Here is an 11,883-nt window from a genome sequence, read left to right on the forward strand (position 1 = left end):
TATGTAAAATTGCAAATGTATACTCCGCACCTTAAACTAAATATATTGAAGTGTGACTCGGTTATCAGCTTGTGGATCGTTTGAGTCACAAGGGATTGTAGCAAATTACGAAAAGCGAGAGTTTTTCATTTTATAACTTAATTGGCTTACTCTGTCAAGAAGAGGAATAATACCAGAGCCAAAATCTCCCCACACTTACCGTGACCCGATCGCCCACTGTAAGGTCCTGGTTTCGAGGTGTAACTTACTGAGGCGTCTCGCGTCTTAAGTTATACGCCGCCTCGAACTGCCACTACACTCGATGAATTCTGATTCCAGACTGAGAGCGGCTTTTACTGTTCGGGACGTTTTATACTTTACTTACGATCCCGTGTCTCTGAGCCATCATCGAGAGGTTAAAGCCTCTATCCTCCACGGAAAGTCCCCAGAGGATGTGAGGACAGGATTACATATTCGCCGGTATGCAGCTTTGTCGTTGATCTGTGTGGAGAGGTGGATAAGCAGCTTAGTATCACTCGTCATTCCCCTCACTGAGCATCCATCCACCGATGGTGGCAAGTTCAATATGTGCTGTTTAATTTAATTTAATTAGAAGTTTTAGATAAATTTGAATCACACAGAACTGTTTGTGTGTGTCTAAGTGTGAGTCTTGAGAGGCGGTAACACGTATGGTTGAAATAGAGAAAACATCTGCTTGCACCCTTCAATTTTTGGCAAGTTCGGCTTGAAAACCGGGAATTGTACTTGAGTTGTTTATCATGGTCCTAGAGTAGCCAACCTGTCGTTCTTGGAAGAAAATAATAACAATGTACAGGGTGGCCCCAAAGAAGGTAACCGAACACGCAATACAACTGTTCTAGTTCGGTTACCTTTTTTGGGTCACCCTGTATATAAGAGGAGGATACTCGGAAAGAGATACCATGTACGATTTCTTGCTGTGTTTATTGAAATATTCAGTGCTCAAGTGCTTTTAGTGTTCGTTGTATTAACTTCTTGTGCGGGTCACGTGCAACACTCATCTTCCCATGGATTGTTCATAGTTGCTCCAATCGAATCCTTAGAATTCCTGTGGCATGCTGCGAAATTTTCCGAGTGGCCAGTAGGATGGGAAGCATTTAGCCGGTCATTTCTCCCCACTGACTTCTGTTCACTTATTTCCTTCATCTGGAAAAGACGAAGATGTTTCGATTACTCTAAGCATGAAACCACGTAAAGTGAGAATCATAGAACTTTAGACCTTTTGTAAACAAAAGCACGTGTACCCTAACAGTGTTGCAAACTTATGAAAAAAAATAATCCACATAGCCTACAAGGTGTAAAAACATTCCATTTGTCAACAGAAGCGGAATAAGCAGTCTATCACTGATGAGCTGTTGAAAGTTATTGAATGTATGTGAAAAAAAGTTAAAAATGTACATCTTGCCTGGTGACCGACTTTCAGACTCATCACCAAAGTTCCGGCTAGGGTGTTATTTGTGAGTGTCCGTTCATCAATTTCATCTGACGATCACTCATTCTCATCGTCGGGATTAGCCAAAAGTGGAAGAAAAGCAACGCTAAATTAAAAAAATCAAATACAAAATTTACATCTTATCCGCTAGGAGTAAGACGGTTCCGTACCAAAGGATTAATTTTCTCTCATATTTTACTAAAAAAAAACCTTGCTAGAAAAATGTGACACATGAGATAAATTACGTTTTGAAACCGGGGTTTCTTCATTAAATTTATTTCATGTTTGAAAGTGTAATGATTTATTATTATAGATAATGAAAGTAAGCTAATGCATATGATTTGATTGACTAAATTAATAATTATTAATTAGATAATAATAATGGAAATAACTCATTTGTTTTGATTGATTTGCTTTATTTTACTTCCCCTCTTTTGCCACTTATGCCTAATTTGCGATGGGGATGAATGATGATGATATGATAAAATCGATAAATGGACATTCACAAACATCCATGCCCAGGCCACGATTCGAACCCGGGACCCCTGGCGTCGTAGCGCGATGTGCTAACCACTCCGTCACGAGGGCGGCTAACTAATTTGGAATTCAAATATCACCTATCCCTCATAGTCTCGTAACTAATGACAAATGTGCGTGTCGATCTACACCTCAATCTCACACATTCCAGTATCTTCCAGAGCGTACTTCAACATCTCTAAAGTTACTTCATCCAAAAACACACTCGTATGTCCTTATCATCCCGTTCAAAAATGCTGGATTATGCAGCAAAGACACCAAGGGAAACTAAAACGGCAACTTAGAGAAACATAAAGGTGGGGAAAGAAGACTATAGAATACAAAAATATTTTGAGGCAGTCACATTTTATTGTACGCTACATATAATATAAAATGCATATTTGCGGGTGAATTTTTAAATATTGTCACATTTTTCTTCTCTCTTGTTGAGAGGTGTTCATTTTAAATCAACCTCCTTCACCCTACGGTCTGCCCTCCTTCACCCGCAAAAGTATTCCGGAGTGTGAGGATGTCACCATGCGGATGGTAAACACCTCTGGATTATAGATCGACTCCTGTGTCCCACCCCCTCCCCCATCCCCGGAGGATCGTCACTGACAATGTGAAATCACACAATCATATGCCGACATTCGACATACCACTTCCGTTTCTGTACTTGACTTAGTGAGAAGTATTGAGGTTGGCAACAGCCTAATAACGGATTTCTTCCGCATCATGTAGTCCGTTCTAAGAAAGTAAGCTAATGGAAGAAGAATGTGTAAATTACATTGCATTATACATTTTAAAATATATTTTCATTAAAGGTTTCTGTCTATAATAATAATACGTGGTTATTGTATAAATTACAATCGATCACGTGAGCAGTAAGAAAATAGCGCCAGTTTCGAACATGGCGACTTCCATGCGTGCAGGAAGGTCTCCCGTGTTTTCAGAGTAGTCTTTCGGAAATACAGCCGTTTGAAAAGTGGCAAGAAGCAAGTTGTTCTTAACGTTTATGTGACGTTGTGTCGGTGCTATCCAGAGCAAGCAGTGAAGTTGATGTCCAAGTGTAATTGTGTGTCTGCGTCTTTGTGTTTTCGGTCTGGTGAAAGAAATGAAAACGACCGTTCAAGTTGTGAGTCCCGCGAAAAAAAACACGTTGTTGCTCGTATAAACAAGTACACCGATTTTGAGAAGCGCAATACAACGCGAGGTGCTTTCGTATTCTTTCAATCAAAGAGCCGTCCTGTCCACTGTGGGGAAGATGTTGATAGTGATGATTGATGACGATCTCCCCAATTTTAGCAGTCGGCGTTAAATCGCCTCTTGTGTCACGTTGAGTTCCTATTTGGGAAGCAAATTTGACAGACCGTACTGTGACAGGATGATGTCTAGCGCCGAAAATGCCTCAAGTTCAAAAATAGGGTGACCAGATATTTGTTGACCAAAAAGAGTATAGTCTATAGGTTGAAGGCGTGCATGCACAAAATATAAAAATAAAACGAAAATAGGGGTGGCTATTGTTATTGCTTCTATTATAGTCCGTATAAAATAGGCTTACACTCTACAGATTCAAATTACTTATGGGTCTAATGTAATTAGCTAATTACAAATACTTCCTCACCAATGGGCACCATGATTCATACTTCTGGGATGATTTTGCTTTCTTGAGTATTTTTAAATGGTACTTTCTTGCCAGTCGAAACTCTTCACAGGTCATGTCCACATTGAATTTCACTTTCATTACTTGTTCGAGTGTTGACACCAGGAGTGTTTTTCCTCTCGCCAATAAGTTTTAATAACACTGAAGAGTCTTTCACAACCAACATTTGTACCAGGCAGAGTAAACAAGAATGTTATAAGAGGCACAATCACTTTTAAATTTGACCCAGCCTGTTCTAAATCTTTGCACACTGACCTCCACCTCCACTAACCCATCATTGATTCTTTTCTTTCTCCCCAATCTTCAAGATGTTTTTCAACTGCTTTTGAAATTGCACAGTAAGTTTCAAAAATATCATTATTAGGGCTGAGCCGATGCCGATGTATTGGTATCGGCCGATACCAGTGGTATCGGTATCGGAAAGTATCGGTTGGAATTCAGCTACCGATACCACCCGATACTTTCCGGCATTTTGGTCTTTCACGGGGTCCGCAAAAATCCCGCGCGACTTCTAATTATCCTGGAAATTATGCAAAATTAAAACTTCATTTTTATTTTACACTAATTTTGCACGAAAAACTATATTTTGTGACTACATAATATCTATTTTAGTATTCTGATGCAATTCTTGAATATTCTAAAGCAAATTTCTTGGTATGATGATGCATATAATTGTAGGAGAATATTTACACACCAACATTGATCAATATTTTGAACAAATTTTAATTATTGCAATTTTCAAGTATCGATATCGGTGGGAATCGGTAAGAGTATCGGAATCGGTATCGGTATAGGTTCAAAGTGGTATCGGCTCAGCCCTAATCATTATCATTAAATTCCAATGAATTTGAAATATGTTTTGCTTCTTGATGGAAAATGAAAATGACTTGAAATTGTTCATAGGAAATTCTTGAGTCAAGGAGTAAATACTTCAGTTTGTTGACATTTTGACGTTTTCCGTTCTGTGGATTTTAAGTCATTTTTACGCGAAAATAATGAATGAAATTAAATAGCAAGGAAAAGAGTATATTTGGGGATTTTTGCAAATTGAAAAAAGTATAGAGTATATGAAACTCTAAAAGAGTATAATACTCTTAAAAAGAGTATGTCTGGTCACCCTATTCAAAAAGGAACTGCTAAATCAAGCCAAGAAAATACATTACTTGCATGAGACGTGCGTAAATAATGTGCTTATTATCGTCTTCTTGTTTTCTAGTGCACAAGAAACCGAGAGAAAGATAAACAATCTCTTTTTATTCCCGGCTTATCTTTGTTTAGCTTCTGCTAAAACTGGCGGTATATTTGTTGCACAAAGGAGAAAACAATACTCTATATGTCAAGAATGTTGGGCAATAATTTGGTGGAAGAGGAAGCAATAAAACCAAAAGGCTTGAATTTACTGAAACGAATGTCTCACTCTCTTGTACGTATAATTTTGGCGCTGTCATACTGAGAGAGGAGGGGGATCTGTTAACCCAGTGTCAGATAAATGGGACTTTTGGCGTAGAAAAATATGTTCATTCTTGAACAAGAACACGTATTTAATCACTTGTAGAAAATTTATTATACTTCAATGTGTAGATTATCAGTTAAAATAAGAATAAGTTTTTCCATGTTACGTAAAATTAAAGGTTACGAGTGAGCAGCATATGATGACCACGTGAGTGATACGTTACTCGAAGTGAGACGGTTGTTTACAGAAGGTCGGAAGGTTCGTGATTCTTACTTTAGATATCCGGTACAGTGAGATAGATGTGTATTTCTGTGCAAATTGTCCATCACTATGTTCGTGAACTTTATTTGACCCTATAAGAGCTTCAAGAATTAAAAGAAAACTCTAAACAAGTTTTTGACAACTTCTGCACCAGCATACATAAAAATCCAACTCTTAAAATCACAAAGGATGTAAGAGAAAAATTAATGAAAATAGTCGTGGTCCATTTAGCGAGCAATACACAGCCGCTTTAGCTCAGTCGTTAGGGCGTCTGACTACCATGCGAGAGACCCGGGTTGGATCCCCGGCGGGAGAGCACTGGGAATTTTTTCACCTGTTCAAGCGTCTCCGGCGCCCACATAGCGTCGTATAAAGGTGTGATTCTAATGGAGCCCGCGGAGCACAGAATGGTATAGAGGACATAAAAGAAAACTACTTTTCTCAGTAACATTTTTACCGTTGGTGGGTCGTTTCGGCGCTCCAGTCGTTCAAAGAAGTCCGTTTGCCGCCTGTATGCTTGCAACCGAACATCGCATCTGTAACGTCATTTCCTGCCGTGATACACCGCACGGCAGTATGCAGTATTGCAAGGAACACACAAATTTTGTGCAAATTATAACAAAGCGAGGAGCACATCCAGTAGACCCAACAAGAAATGAACCAACAATACGAAAAATGGTAGAAAAACAACGTATTCAAAAGCAAGCAGTAATATCGGATTTTATCTCTTACTCTACATGTTAAATAGTTGCAAATCTGATTGGAAGATTGATATATACACTTGTCCTTCTGCTACTGGTTGAGCCTCCCCGATGGTGTTGTCGGCTTGTAATTAAAGGGATACCGGGTTCGATACCCAATGGAGGCACATTGTAGATCGGATCCCTCTTTAAACTGTAGGTCCAGTCCCAATTAGCCTTATTGTGCACAAATTGGACTTAAAACACCTACTGAATTCTACTACTTGTTGTCTTTGACACACGGAACTTTTGACAAAATAAAAAATGAAAACTCCAAATTCCAAAGGTAAGTAACACGTGCGGCAAGGAACATAAATGGTTGAAAATGCAAGGATATAAGAAGTAGCAAAGCAAGCTCTCCAACGACTATAACATTCCTGTGTTTAGTCCCCGCATACACATGTCAAGGTTGGAAACTATGAACATGGCAGTGTATTCGCTGCTGATATATTATTAGGTTGTTACTGTGGTTGTACGTGTTTAGCAAGGCATGTAAAGCTGTCCAGCTACACGCAATCATTTGTTAGGATGGTCACTGGATGCTTGTTATAGTAAACGCAAATGTTACGTCATACTGAATGAACGTATTTGTTAGGAACTAACTTTTTTCTGTTCACAATAATGGAGGGAAAAAGCTACAACCTTACAAGGGCCTCCACGATGTTGCTTTGTCATCAAGTAGTACCGGGTTCAAAACCAGGTGGAGGCACATGGTGATTCATATTACATTTTAACCCTAAAAACTACTATGAACGTTGACAATCACTCAACTACTATGGAAGGGTCTGTCAGACCGCTACTGTGATTCTGAACTGTGAAGTAGTTCATTTGCTATTTTCAATTTCTGACCAGTTTCATGGACATGACATGGTTATAGAAAAATATTGTGAAGAACTTTGCAATTTTCGTTATTTTTTTAAGGAAACGTAACGTAATTTATGCAATGAGGAAAACAATTAGTTGAATATTGCAACAATGGCTTCTTCATTGTTCTGTAATTCCACATTTTTATGTTGTTAGAAGAGCAGGAGTTCAAAGAAATATGTAATCATTTGCTGAAATTGAAAATGAGTTATGAGCCCTTTGAAACAACGTAACAACTAAGGTACGTCTGACAAACTGCTCGCCAAAAAAAAATCAAAATGTTGAAACAAACAAAGACAAGACCTCGTGACCTTGACAGAGTGTAGCCAACACCCCAACTGAAAGGTGTGGAGAAGGGTCCACTTATGGTTTGAGGGGTGCGAGAGAGAAAGTATTAAATTCATTACGCTGTGAGACAGTGTCCATAGTAGTTAGACTGTACATCTCCATAAAGTGCAATTTCACATCTCCAAAACATTATTTTGAAACCTATCACATAATAATTACGTGATTATTGTTACTTACCGCCACCAGAGTCACTTTTGCCTTCTCCGCCGTCATTTCCTGCGGAACTGGAATGCTGAAAAGAGAAGTGTACGTTAGCATGAAATGTTAATTGAACATTATACATTTACAACTGTCCGATTAACATACTCGAGTTGGACGCCAGTAGACCTACATAAAAACGAGTTATATCAAAATTTAGCTTATTCAATTCTGGGTGAATCTATGCTAACCAATTTTATTTTTAGAGTATGCCTTATATTTTTGATTGTCGTGTTTTTTGTTCGAATTCTGCAAACGATCGCTCTCTTTGAAATTCTATAAATAAACAACGTGCCCTCACTCGCAGTGACAGACCGCAGTTTCCACTGTTGGACATTGCAGTGTTCGGTGTTGGCACGTGCATCTTTACTCCTTTCTATAAAAATATATATAAAATCAATTTCGCAATGTGAATTGAAAATGATAACTGAAATGGACTGATAATCTAGCCAATCACCAATGCTCTCTAATTTTTCCAAACTAATTATGAAACCAAGTCGGGATTGTAGAGAGGGTGTGTAAAGCTTTCCAGCTAATTGCAATCAAAAGTGCTGTTGCCAGGGTGGTCACAGCTGATAGGTAAAAGCAATACATTGTTACAGTTAAGCCGTTGTTACCTCAAGCTGAATGAACGTAATTGATGGGAATTTACAATTTCTCATCCCACAATAAGAGAGATAAAGCTACGATTACAATCTTACACGAGCCTCCATGAGGATGCGCTGTCGCTGTTACCTTACAATGAAAGAGTCCCGGTTCTAAACCGAGTGGAGGCACATAATGGTTTAGATTACACTTTAAACTACAGCGCCTTGAATAACGTAGTGTGGAAAATGTCACTGTTCTCGGCTCTCTGGCTGGTTCCACTCGAATATGATACCGCTAGAGGCGCTGGTGTCGGCACAGCTGCATGGTATTCGTCTGCTTATAATGGAAGTAAATGGAGTTTTGGCTGCAACGTCAGGTTCTTTTACATGAAGCATTTCTATGAATATGATAATTGCTATGATATTTGGTACAGTGGTCGAGAAGATATTAACGAACATTAGAGACAGTCGACCACGTCCTGTTATCGTTATACTTTCATTAATAATACGGGAGAAAAAATACGCGTTGAATGCTCTTGTGTATGAATTTTTGTCTATGAATTAGGTTCATTATTATTATCGTCATCATTATTTGTTTTAAAGATATAGATACTGAAGCATTTGTATTTTTGGTCCCTTTTCTTCCGCTTTGAACTAATCGCGGCGATGATGATAATGATGATTGCAAAAAACGACAAGGGGAAACTCACAAAACTTCCTTAGTGGCATCGACATGAGTGTAAGGAAACTTTCAGACCAATGGGACAAGCTACACGGGATGCTCACACTGTCACACTAGTTACACACACACTTCCAGACTTTAAAAAGCATTCACTGCACATGAGGGTCCAAACAGCAAACGACACGTTCGTATTCGCGTGCTACTTGTTACTTCGGTCTGAAAGCTCCTTAAAGGAAGGGTGCTCAGACCGACGCGACGAGCCACAGGTAGAGTTCCCAACTAAGGGACAAGCGACATGGTTCGTGCCTTCAGTCTATTAGCAAGCGTTTGCTGCTAATTATGTGAACAGCAGATCTAGGCAACACGATAAACCTTATGTTACAACAACAGATCTAGACGACACAATGAGCCACACGTGTCGCTCATGCTGGGCCCTTTTCATCAATAGCTTGCAACGTGTTGCCGTGGTTTGTTGTTCGCGCATGCGCAATGCAATGAGTGTCTTGCTTTATGGAGGTTGCGCACCAAAGCGGCACGCGACACTTATCGCTTGAGGATTTCATCAACCGAACGCTAGCCTGTGCTGCCCGTCATGCCGCTACGATGTGAAATGTTGCTCTTGATTGGCTCGTTTCCAAGTGACATGTGTCGCGTGTCGCTTCGGTATGAAACTTGCCTTGGACAAAAGGACCCGTGTCGCTTTGGTGTGAAATCCCCGTATCGTTTGTCGCGTGTCGCTTTGATCTAAAATCTTATTGAGGAAACGGTGTGTCCCTACTGTTCGAAAGGCTGCACTGATTACCAACGGCTGGCTTCCAAGCGACACGTGTGGTTTGTCGCCTCCGTATGTCATATCTCTCAGGATACTATTTATATTTTAACAACATAGAAAAATAAACTGTAGTACACAATCCAACACCTGACGTCCGGAATCACATTGCGATGTTTCTTCTTGTGTTACGCATGCTATTTATTTATTAATTTTATTTTACTTTTCTTTCCAAATTAATGCCATTTCCTGACTGAAAATCGCTCCACAAATATAACTGTTTCCATCAATTCACCTACCTTTCAAAACAAACAAATTTACACAATATATTTCAAGAACTAACTAAGCCGCATTACTCTCATAAGAAAATTAGCAGCTCTGCTGATCGCACTGCCATCTATGTTGTCATCCGTCTCGGGAACCAGTTTCTTGGGTCGTTTTCCACACTACGTTATTCAAGGCGCTGTACTTGAAACTGCACGTTTAGTCTCCATTAAGTTCTCTGGGCATGAAATGAAATTTCACAACACTGTTTTGAAATCTTTAACGTATTTTTTTGTACTTACCGCCATCAGAACGAAAACCAAGAGGACAAAGAAGAAATGAACCATTCTTGCCATATTCTGCGAAATTTCAATGCTGTAAAGAGAATTAATTGTAGGTCTCATGAGTAGATAGGTGGGGATAATTGATATTCAGCTGAAATTCGTCGCCTTTTCTTCAACGTGAAATGTTCGGGAAGTGAGTTTTAGGCATCTATCTTCAGATGTGGGACACGAATTATTCACCAATAAAATTCACTAGCATCTGAAGCCTATATGCATCACAGACAAGTGAAGTCAAAATTTACTACATTTATCACCCTTAGATGCCGAGGCTGATTTTACAGGTATTCGCACTAACGCCCAGCATGTTTTCAATGGGAAGTTTGAAATTCTGCATGCTTGTAAAGGAGGTGTTATATTTCCGAGACTAAGAACGTTAGAGGTACATATGATACCTAGTTTTGTTGAGTATACTTTGGGCTATGATCCTGATGGAAATTTTTTTCCGTTATCACTTGGAAAAAGAAGAAAGGGAAAGTAACTATTTTTTTACACGAAATTTGAAGTTCGCAGGGTATGCCAGAACGTGAATTTCCAAAACGTACAGGCATAATGTTTGGTATGTTTGCCATTGATGTGGAAAAAATTACGCACTTATTTCAAATACTTTCGGAGAAAAGGAAAAAAAATGGAAACTACAAAAAATAATGTTATCTTGCCTTGACCCGTCTGGCTGCCAAAAAAAAAATACAGAATATTTTCAACATCGCCCCCTCTCCCCTCCCAATGAAATTGAAATTTAGACTTTACTAATTGTTGATTACATACCTCTAGACTCATGCAGAACTCAAGACATGTATCTCCGATCATTGTCCAAGTTACAGTATGTTAAAAAAGTTACACAGTATGAGAAAAGCTGCTTGTGACACCGGTAATACGCGTAATGCACTTCTGTTAATGCTTTCCTTGCATTCAGCCTATCCCATCATACTCATGTTTCTTTCTTTTTGCAACAAAGTACTTCATAATTCTATGAAATCAGTTCATTGTGAATATTTTAATCTAATCTTGTGTCTAGAACGTTAAATTTTGTGTGTAAAATGTCACAGACGTAACGCTGGAATATCCCTTTAAGTATGGTCGAAAACTGCCTCTTGCTAATGCAGCTTATGAATAATGAGTTAATATTCAGCTCCAAAAATTACACTATGCGGAAAAAAAGATAAGGTGGTGTTCACATTTCACATTCGAAGATTGCAATGAAGTTTCCAAAAGGATTCACTACAAACTATAAAATTTTGACTAGAGAATAATGCATACTTACTTACCTTTTCAGTTTATACCTTCAGAAACCCTTCAGGCGATGTATTTATACAGACACCCAAGGACAACCTATTTTCCACTTATCTCTGTATTTACTCCTACTTTGCGTAAGGCGTAAGAGATAGTATTTACGATCCAAAATTATATGTTTGAGTGTTGAGCAAACAACACGAGACGTGTTTTCGTGCAAATTATGTCCAAAGGGAAAACAGAGTATTCCTATCTGCCATTGAGTCGTGATCCAAAAATGCAGTGTTACCTTCACAGTGCGTCCAATTTGCTGTACAGTGTCTCTCAAAAGTTTTAGGACAACATTGCACAACCTTTTGATGATTTGTTTCGAAATCCGGTTCTATTTCGAATTGTGAACCTCAATTCCTTTCAAAACATATTCAAGGAAAAAGTACCAATAAACTAATAATATTTTTTTGCCAGTTGATTATTTGTATTATTATAATCTTGGGTAGGCTCTTATACTCAATGT

The 11,883-nt window shown here is 38.8% G+C and overlaps 1 long non-coding RNA gene across 1 annotated transcript; it reads right to left on the reverse strand.

Annotated features, from left to right (window-relative positions):
• Window positions 1–937: 937 nt before the first annotated feature.
• On the reverse strand, window positions 938–10,582 carry LOC146002702 (uncharacterized). The gene is made up of 3 exons (XR_014443745.1): window positions 10,098–10,582; window positions 7,473–7,527; window positions 938–1,164 (listed from the first exon to the last, which is right to left on the reverse strand). It is a non-coding gene; the product is annotated as an uncharacterized LOC146002702 (long non-coding RNA).
• Between the last annotated feature and the right edge of the window lie 1,301 nt (window positions 10,583–11,883).

The sequence above is a fragment of the Lepisma saccharinum genome, chromosome 18 (assembly GCF_977018435.1).
Source record: "Lepisma saccharinum chromosome 18, izLepSacc3.1, whole genome shotgun sequence".
Lineage (NCBI taxonomy): Eukaryota > Metazoa > Arthropoda > Insecta > Zygentoma > Lepismatidae > Lepisma > Lepisma saccharinum.